The sequence below is a fragment of the Marmota flaviventris genome, chromosome 8 (genome assembly GCF_047511675.1).
Source record: "Marmota flaviventris isolate mMarFla1 chromosome 8, mMarFla1.hap1, whole genome shotgun sequence".
In the NCBI taxonomy this organism is placed as follows: Eukaryota; Metazoa; Chordata; class Mammalia; order Rodentia; family Sciuridae; genus Marmota; species Marmota flaviventris.
In genome coordinates this window covers 126,027,182-126,037,659 of record NC_092505.1, presented here as the reverse complement: position 1 = coordinate 126,037,659, position 10,478 = coordinate 126,027,182, and positions in this window count along the sequence as shown.

The following is a 10,478-nucleotide window of genomic DNA, read 5'->3' as shown; positions in this document are numbered from 1 at the left end:
CAAAATTGGGCTGGGGATGTTGCTCAGTGACTGAGTTCAATCCCCAGCACCCCAAAAAAAGATAAAATAAATTTTTCATATTTTGAATTATACAGATAGTTCTTATTTATCCTAAGTCCCAATTTTCCCTATTATTAACATATTATTATGGTGTATTTGTCACAATTAATAAAATAATAGTAATACAATATTATTCATAAAAATCTGTATTTCTTCAGTCTTTCCCTAATGTCCTCTTCCTGTCCCAGGATACCACCCAATATATCACATTACACTTGGTGGTTATGTTTCCTTAGGTTCTTCTTGACACTCAGGTACAATTTTCATCTCAAACAAGGAACAACTTTTTATAGTGTAGATACACCCCATGCAAAATTTGGAAATAGTTACTTTAAAATAATGATTCATTGTTTATCTGAAATTTAAATTTTTGGTAATTTTTTGGTGATGCAGTATAATTATACATAATAGTGGTATTCATTGTTATACATTCATACATGCACACAATATAATAATATAATTTGCTCCATTTCATTCCCCTGTACCTTCTATTTTCCTCCCCATCTCCCCCTATCTGATCCCCTTCCTGTACTCTGTCTTCCTTTTATTTTCATGAGATCCCCTCCCCCACACACACTTTTTTCTCTCTGGCTTCCACACATGGGAGAAAAATATATGAACCTTGACTTGTAAAATTTAAATTCAACTGAGCATTCTGTATTTTGTCCGGCAACCTCAAGTATATGTGTATACTTGACTATAGCCTGTCATTATTTTCAATCTTGCCTTAGAAACCCTTGAGGTAAGGGGTTTTTTTCCTTTTTGTTAACATGCTTTCACAGAGCCCTGTAGCAGATTTGGGAGTTGGGGGTGAAGTAAGATAGTCTCTCCCTTAAAGATTTGAAGCCTAAGACAACTAGAGATGTTTTCTAACTATTTTTTGTATTACTTAAAAAATCAAACTCAGCCCAGTGCATCAGTCACAGTTTCTCTTTCAAGTTAACCCCTCTGGTCTCTCATTTAGTCCAAGGGTCACCAGTCTAAAAGGAAACTAGCCTACTAGTGGTGGTGGGGGGGGGGAGGGTAAATTGGTATAATATTTCTGAAGGGCAGTTGGCAATATTTAAAACATATAAAGGTTGCAGAGCCTCAGAACCAGCAGTTTTACTGTTAAAATTTTTTTGTTAGAGGTTCCCAAACTTTCTAGGTTCATGGTAGCTCTAGTGTCTCAGTGATTTTTTCCCCAACACCCCTAGATCAAAAGAAATAAAAAACAATGTTTTTAAGTTGTTGGGTCCAAATAATGAGTATTTATGCCCTAACTTGGCAGCTATTTGAAAAAATAATTCACATACATTGAAAGAAATAGAATTTGTATTTCATTATTAAATAGATTTCTTAACTAACAGAATATATGTATCTCTTGGTCATCATATAGCTTCTCAAACCTTCTAGTCAGGTTGGACATAATCACTCTCATTTCCAGAATCATACTGATTTTTGTACAAGGCTCACTATTACAGCACCAGCAAAAACTCAACTTTACAAAGCTGTGACCTCATTGATCTAGTGTTGAATACGTGAACTACCTGGAGCTAATAATAGCTCATAAAGCATCCCAACAGATGTCAGATGTTTCTATATTCCCCTCAAAAGGATGCAGCTTCTCTGGAAGTTCTCTGTGGTGTTATAGGGGCACCTTTGCACACTGTTTGGGAAACACAGATCTATGAATAAGAGTTGTCATTATGTTGTTCATATGTCATGGTTTTTGTTTCTATTTTTAAAAAGTAGAATCAATCCAAATTTCCAATTTGAAAATAGTCTACATCATAGTACATTTATAAAGTGGAATATTATATAGCTAAAAAACAATGGAAATTATGTTTATTGAGATGGAAAGAGGTTCATAATACTTTTTTTTTTTTTCTAGTATGGGGGATTGAACTAAGGCCTTACAAATGTTAGGCAAGAGCTGTACCACTGAGGTACATTCCTAGCCTCCCCCTCCCCCACCCCTCGCATTTTTTTTTTTTTTTTTTTTTTTTGAGACAGTGTCTCTCTCACTAAGTTGCCTTAGGCTAGCCTTGAACATGGGATCCTATTGTCTGAGCCTCCTAAGAAGCATGGATTACAGGTGTGTGCCACCATGCCCAATCTAATACATTACTTTTTTTAAAATATTTTTTTAGTTATACATGGGTACAATATCTTTATTTTGTTTATTTATTTTTATGTGATGCTGAGGATGGAACCCAGGGTCTCACACGTAAGAGGTGAGTGCTCTACCGCTGAGCCACAACCCCAGCCCCCTAATACATTATTTTTTTAAAGTCCTAGTTTACAGAAACTTTTTTTATTATTATTATTTCAAGATAATTTCTTTTCTTTCTTTTTTTTTTTTTTTTTTTTTTTTTGGTACCAAGGATTGAACTCAGGGGTACTCCACCACTGAGTCACACCCCCAACCCTATTCTGTATTTGATTTAGAGACAGTGTCTCACTGAATTGCTTACTGCCTCCCAGTTGCTGAGGCTGACTTTGAACTTCAGATTCTCCTGTCTCAGCCTCCCAAGCCGCTATTTTCAAAACCAGTCACAACATTATACTTTTGGTCCATTCTGCCATGTACAAGCTACAAATGCTTGCTGGACAGCTGAGGGGGCACTCTTTAGTAACTTGTTTGAAAAGTGAATAAAAATCCATATAAAACAAATATTCAAACAGTTTCCATAGAAAATAGATAAGTGTGACTCCATCTTCTAGCCTTCCATAGTGCTGCGTCTGTGCCAAAGCTACTATTACGAAGACATTTCAAAATTAGCAGTAATGGGGCTGGGGATGTGGCTCAAGCGGTAGCGCGCTTGCCTGGCATGCGCTTGCCTGGCATGCGTGTGCCCCGGGTTCGATCCTCAGCACCACATACAAACAAAGATGTTGTGTCTGCCGATAACTAAAAAATAAATATTAAAAAAAATTAGCAATAATTAAGTTCAATGTTCCCCCCAGATTCCTTAACTTAAGGAATTCCTTAACTTAAGCTAAACTTTCAGTTAACAGCTACATAGTGGCATCTACATATTGATACTAGAGGAGACACTTGCTGCTGTCTGTGGAGTGAGGCAGAAACATTTTTGAAGAACTAAATATCTATGGTGTAGTCTGCAAAGATGTACAACATAGTATTAATTTTATCTAGATAGTGGGATTCTGGGAGTAATTGTTTTTCTTATTTCCTGTAGAACCATTTTCTTTTTTTTTTTTTTTTTTTTTTAAAGATCAATACACCCCCCCCGCCCGACCTTTTGGTATATTAGCAATGGAGAGAGAGAGAGAATTTTTTAATATTTATTTTTTACTTTTCAGCGGACACAACATCTTTGTTTGTATGTGGTGCTAAGGATCGAACCCGGGCCGCACGCATGCCAGGTGAGCGCGCTACCACTTGAGCCACATCCCCAGCCCCATGTAGAACCATTTTCTTATTAATTTTTTAAAATTTACATATGATAGTGGAATGCATTACAATTCATATTACACATATAGAGCACAATTTTTCATATCTCTGGTTGTATACAAAGTATATTCACACCATTTTGAATTAAAGCTTTCCTCTCCTCTCCTCTGAGGTCACCAAGTGCTTGCCTCTTTCACTGAGCTCACACTCGCTGCAATTGTTGGTTTAGCCCTCATGTCCTCCCATCATATCTGTTTTCTCCATCTTTGCCTTTTATTTTCACTGCCTAGTAGAGAGTCTGACAAATAATGGGACTTGAGTAATTATGGAGAGGATGATTACTAGAGATGTGATAATGTTGGTAAAACCACCACCACAGCACATGGTGTGATGGGTGTGGACAAATGAACACTTTTTTCAAAGGGAAAGACTTAAGATGGCTTAAAAATTTAAAGACAGTTCTTTCTTTGGCTTTATCAATGTCAATTCTAAGGTCCTTAATAAAACCCAAAGTGTGGATTGATTTGAAACACTCAGAATATCAGTCCACTAGTATTTATTGATTGCATTCTAGCACTCCAGGGGCAATGAAGTAAATACTGAAAATGTAGTCATAGTTATGCTTTCAAAGAACAAAGGCCAACCTGGCCCTAAATCAGAGGAACTTTCTGAGGAGCCCTTTACAAAATTAAGAAATAGCCTTTTGCCTTCGTTTCTCATCCTTTTTCACTCTCCTTCCTCTGTTCTTTTTCTTCTTCCACCAAAAACTATCTAGAGATGATTTTCCCTCTCCTATCTTCCCTAATTGCATTCTCCTTGACTACCACTTCCACCTATTGACATATACCCATCCTAACCAATTCTTTCTCCACCCCACCACACCCCAGGGCTGGGATTGAACCCAGGGCCTTGGTTCAATTAATGCTAAGCAAGTGCTTTACCTGAGCTAATCCCCAATTCTTGGGTTTTTGTTTGTTTGCTTCCTTTGTTTTGTTGTTGGCATTGTTGCTTGAGACATTCTTTCTAAATTAATTTGTTGAAGGTCTCACCAAATTTCCCAGGCTGACCTTGAATTTGCAATCCTCCTACCTCAACCTCCTGAGCAGGCTTGGATCACAGACAACCAAATTTAATCAAATACTTAATCTACTGTAGTTGTGGAAGGCAATCAATCTAATTAACAATATTGTGTGTGTGTGTGTGTGTGTGTGTGTGGTACTAGGGATTGAATTCAAGAGTACTCTATCACTGAGCTACATCCTTAACCCTTTTTATTTCTTTTGAGCCAGGGCTCCCCTAAATTGCTCTGGCTGCCTTTGTGATCCTCTTGCCTCAGCATCCTGAGTATTTGGAATCACAGACATGTGTCATCGCACCCAGATAAATTAATATTTGTTTATAGGGAACAGAAAACCAAATGCATCCTTCTGTTCTTTCCTGACCGTTACTCTCTGACTTACCAAACTTCCTCCTCCGTCCTCTGCTCTTTCAGCTGTGGTCATACCCCTCCCCTTAGTCGTTGAGCCCCCAAGAACCACTTCCCTTTTCATATCAATTCTCTCGGATAGTTTTCCTATGACATTTTTCAAAAACAGTATACCTATCCATTCGTTTCAACATTTAGCAATCCCAGCACCCATTTATTTTACTCCTCAGATATTAAAACTGCTTTCAGCTTCTTCATCCCTAATTCTAGCCTTAACCAAGTACTTTGCTTTATTGGCTATCCACCTTGCAGAATGCCAGATTCATCTTAAGGTACCCACTAAATGTTACTGTTTTCATTTCCTAAGATGCTTTCCACACTATTCAAATGCCTATTAAATTTGTCCATTCATTTATGCAACCAACATTTATTGCCAGTTATATGCCAGGCATTCAGAATGCAGAAATGAATAATTCAACAGTTTCTAGCCCTCAAAGAGTTCACAGTCTAGTTGGGGTGGCAGCTATGTACGCAGCTTATTTATAATTCAGAGTGGTAAAGATTTAGGATGTTCTCAATGCAGATCTAAAATGTCTTAGCAGATATTTCTGCTACATTATGTGTTAAACTAGTTTGTGTGTACTTTCCTAGAAAAATAACTGCAATTATTGATAGCATTGTTTCTAAGGGAAAATGTGTTCTGCATTCTAAATAGTCAATTTAAAATTGAATTTTTGGAACACAGCCCATTTGCCCCTAGGAATATCAATTTCTCCAGTCTCTAAAAATCTCTTAGGACAATTTATATTTCTTTACAACTCCCACCTGTTCTATATGGCCTGTGTACACCTTAGGATCACAGGCCTTACAGTCTCCAACATACTCACCAGAGCTAGCACTACATGACTGAGATAGTCCCCTGGTCACACAGGTTGAATTAAACCAGTAGGACAAAAGTAGCCTCAGGTCTAAATTTGACTGTTTTAACATTTCACTATCAAAGAAGATAATGAGAAAGAGTCTATCAAATGAGTAATGAAAAGTTTGGAATTACTGCTATATCAAGTGAGAGAGGAAGCAGATTAGACACCTAAAAAGGGATTGCAGGTGTGACTGGAGCATTTATGAATATGTCAAAATGGACCCCCTATTATGTATGACTATAGTGCACTAATAAAAACTTTAAAAAAAAAAAAGGAATTGCAGGGATAATTTTAAAAGGGTACATCACTCAGATAAAATAGGATCTCTAAAAATATCTAAGTATACATTCCTGGACGGTGAAGATTCAAAAATTGTCTGCACTGGGCATGGTGGCACATGCCTATAATCCTAGCAACTCAGTAGGCTGAGGCAGGAAGATTCCAGGTTGGAGACTAGCTGGGCAACTTAACAAGACCAAACGGTCCTCATTAGTACTGAAACGGAGCAGTGGATCAAACCTGAGCAAATCTGTATTCTGATAATTACTGTGTAGATTTGGGGAAAATATTCAAGCTCTCTGAGTCTTAGTTTTCTCATCCACAAAATGGGGATAGTAATACTTTCCCTGATGCTTAACATAGTGAGTCATCTCTGTGTTTTCAGCACTGGTGCTATGGATACATATGGATGGAGGGATACACTAAAGACAGTCTCAGAGTTTCAGTTTGACAGCTAAGACAGAAATAAATAGGCACCAATAATGCAATGCAATAAGTACTTTAATTCTGTGAAAACTTAAGAAGGGATATCTAACCAGATGTCAGGGCTCAGGAAAATATGGAGGAAGTAATATATAAAATGTGAGTTGATGAACAGGTAAGAGAAACAGAGGAAGAGTAGGAAGAACATATAGAAACACCTGGAGGAAGAAGCTTAGATATCTGGGAAATTTTATCATGTAGTTAAGATATGCACAGTAGAAAAAGGGAAATGATGATATATGAGACTGGAGTAATAAACAGATCAGATTACAAAGAACCTTATCAACATCAGAAGGGTTGTCCTGAAGACAATGAAGCTTCACAGAAAATAAGTTGGGGATCAAGGGGAGGTTGGAAATTAGAAGACCAATTAGGAAAGATCAAAGATGATCTTGGGCCTGGCTCAGTAGTGACAGGTGTAATCCCAGCTGCTAGGGAGGCTGAGACAGGAGGATAGCAAGTTCATAAATCAGCCTCAGCAACTTAGCAAGGCCCTAAGCACAAAAAAGGGCTGGGGGGCTGGGGGTGTGGCTCAAGCGGTAGCGCCCTCGCCTGGCGTGCGTGCGGCCCAGGTTCCATCCTCAGCACCACATACAAACAAAGATGTTGTGTCCGCCGAAATCTAAAGAATAAATACTAAAAAAATTCTCTCTCCCCCTCTCTCTCTCTCTCACTCTCTCTTAAAAAAAAAAAAGGGCTGGGGATGTGGCTCAGTGGTAAGTGCCCCTGGGTTCAATCTCTGGTACCAAAAAAAAAAAAAGATCTTGCCAGGAATTGGCTAATTACAGTCCAAAGCCAAATCTGGCACCTTGACTATCTTTCTATGGCTCAAGAAATAATAACGTTTTTTACATTTTTTAAATGGTAGGGGTTTTTTTGTTGTTTTGTTTGTATTATTATTATTTTTTTTAATGGCACTGGGAGTGCTTTTGACTTGATAGTGCTGTATCACTGAGCTAACCTCCAGCCCTAAATGTTTTTTTTTTTTTTTAAAGATGTATATGTCCACACATCTAATTTTTTTAAATTTATTTTTTAGTTTTAGGTGGACACACTATTTTATTTTTATGTGGTGTTGAGGATCGAACCCAGCGACCTGCGCATGCCAGGCAAGTGTGCTACCGCTTGAGTCACATCCCCAGCCCCGCTAAATGGTATTTAAAAATAAAAATAATTAATTTCCAGCACCACGATAAATAAATTGTAGCTCAGCAGGAGAGTGCTCGCCTAGCACGTGCAAAGCCTTGGGTTTGATCCTCAGCACCACATAAAAATAAATAAATTAAATAAAGTTATGGGCTTGGAATATAGCTCAGTTGGTAGAGTGCTTGCCTTGCATGCACAAGGCCCTGGGTTCAATCCCCACCACCACAAAAATAAATAAATAATATTTCAGAATACATAAAATTTATATGACATTCAAATTTCAGTGTACATAAATAAAGTTTTATGGGAATGAAGTCACACTCAATCATTTAGTGTTGTTAAGAGTTTCTAAACAATTCTACTACAGCAGATTTGACCCTTAACAGAAAGAGTTTTCTAACCCTTAATCTTGGGCACCAAAGGTAGCAGTGAGGAGTGAGAGACATTAAGGAGACCAAGTAATTGGACTTGGTAAATGTGAGAATGAGGAACAAAAATGACGTCCAAGCTCTAATTTTGATAATAATAGTAACAACGGAAGATTACAGGGTCTTGCCATGTGCCGGACACTGATCTAAGTCTTTAAATATATTAGTTTATTTAATCTGCTCAACAACCCTGTAAGATATGTACTAGTATTATCATCCCCCTTTCACATATGAGGAAACTGAGATACAGAGATCTAATAATTTGTTCAAGGTCACACAGATAATGTAGGGTGAGAATTGAGGCCAGGCAGTCTGGTTCCAGAATCTCTACTTTTAAAACTATTCTAAAAATCTATGGAGACTTGAAACTTGGCCAGAAGAATGGGTTTGGAAGGAAATGTTGAACATAGATTTTAAACATATATAGGACATCCAAATGAAAAGTCCAGTAGGCAGTGGGGTAAATGGGTCTTGGCACCCTGGGTTTAGGGGAGTGGGATAGACATTAGAGGTATTCAGCAGTATACAGATGTCAATAGTCACTGTGGGAGGAGAGAGAACAATTTCTCAGGGGGAGTAAGAAGGGAAGAAGGCTAAGAATGACACCTTGAGGACCACCAGGATTTAAGCAAAAGAGCAGGGGGAAAGGATACCACGGAAGAGATAGAGAATGAGCAGTCAGAAGTAGGCAGCTAACTAACTGGAGAGATGATTCATCTTCAGTGAACAGTGTGCCTGCAGGACCTAGCATAATAACCCGCACCTGTCGGCATCACAAACGGTAATTTCTTTCACTACTGAAGTCTTATTGGAAGGTCACAGTCCTTTTTTTACTGTGCTTAGGGGCTGTTCAAACCCTTTTCCATGATCCCATATCTTTGAGCCTTCATCTCACATTGCCTTCCACTTATTTTTAGAAAGAGAAAGAGGGATTGAACCCAAGGCTTCACACACTCTAGACAAGCACTGTGTTGCATTCCCAGGCCTTTTTAAAAAATGTTTTTATTAGTGAATTATAGTTTTACATAACAATGGGGTTCATTCTGACATAATCATAGATGTCTGGTACATAATTTGCTCCATTTTGGGTCCCTAGTACTTCATCTTTTCCTCTCTTCTCCCTCTAATCGTTCTCTTTCCTCTATTTTACTGGTCTTCTATTTATGTATTTTTTTAAATTGGTGCTTTACAGGTATACGTAAAGGTGGAATTCATTGTAGTATATTCATATATGTACATAGCACAATTTGGTCCATTTCATCCCTCAGTCCCTCCCTTTTCCCATCCCTCCTCCTCCCGCCTCAACCTTCTTCCTCTACTTCGTGCATGATCTCCCTTTTATTTTCATTGTGCCCCCTGCTTTTTTCCCTTGTTTTACTCGATGTACAAGAGAAAACATTTGACCTTTGACTTTCTGCCTCTGGCTTATTTCACTTAGCATGCTCTTCTCCATTTCCATCCATTAACCAGCAAATGCCAGCCCTTTTTATTTTAAAACAAGGTCACACTAATGATCCTCCTACCTCAGCCTCCCAAGTAGCTGGGATTACAAACACATGCTACCACATTGGGCTCCCTTGCCTTCCCATTCTTAGCAAAAGAACTTACCACTGTTATGCTCGAGTTTGGGACCCCCAAAAGACCACCAGAGACCAAGATCGATGTAAACAGCAAAGAGGCATTTATTGCGAACTAGCTCGGTCCTCCACGCAAACAGCAACTGGTGACGCTGAGAGGCCCTGAGCCCAGGGTTTGCAGCAGTTTTATACACTCTTTGGGGAAGGCAGGGACTTAACCTACATCATAGCATCTCTTAGCAAATCATCACACACCTCGGGAAAATCATAAAACAATTCTAAAACATGATTAGCATATTCACTGGCAGGAACAAGTTGGGTAGGGGTGATTGGTTAGTACAAGAGGGGGATTCGTTTGAACAGATTGGTTTAGGCCACGAGGGAGTATGTGCTAAACTACATGGTTTCCCAACATGTTATCAGCCACCATAAACTACTGGGAGGGTCATCTGGCATCCCAGGTATTTTTCCTGTCTCATGCTGATTGGTGGGTGCTAGGGGGTTGCTATGGGTCCTCACCTAGCCTTCTTGAGTCAGGGACACCTGGCTCCACAGATCTCTCCTGTTGTTTGCAGATAAACAACTCAGCAGGGTGGGTATGTGCCTAGGAGTGCTCTGTGGGTTTCTCCAAGGATAAGGGTCATGCTCCCTTCCTTGGACAGGCTTTGCTCTGAGGTAGAGGCTGGTTTCTCAAAAAGGGAGTCACACTTAATTTCCTACCACTACCTTAAGAAAATCAAGATCTCCTTTCCTACATCA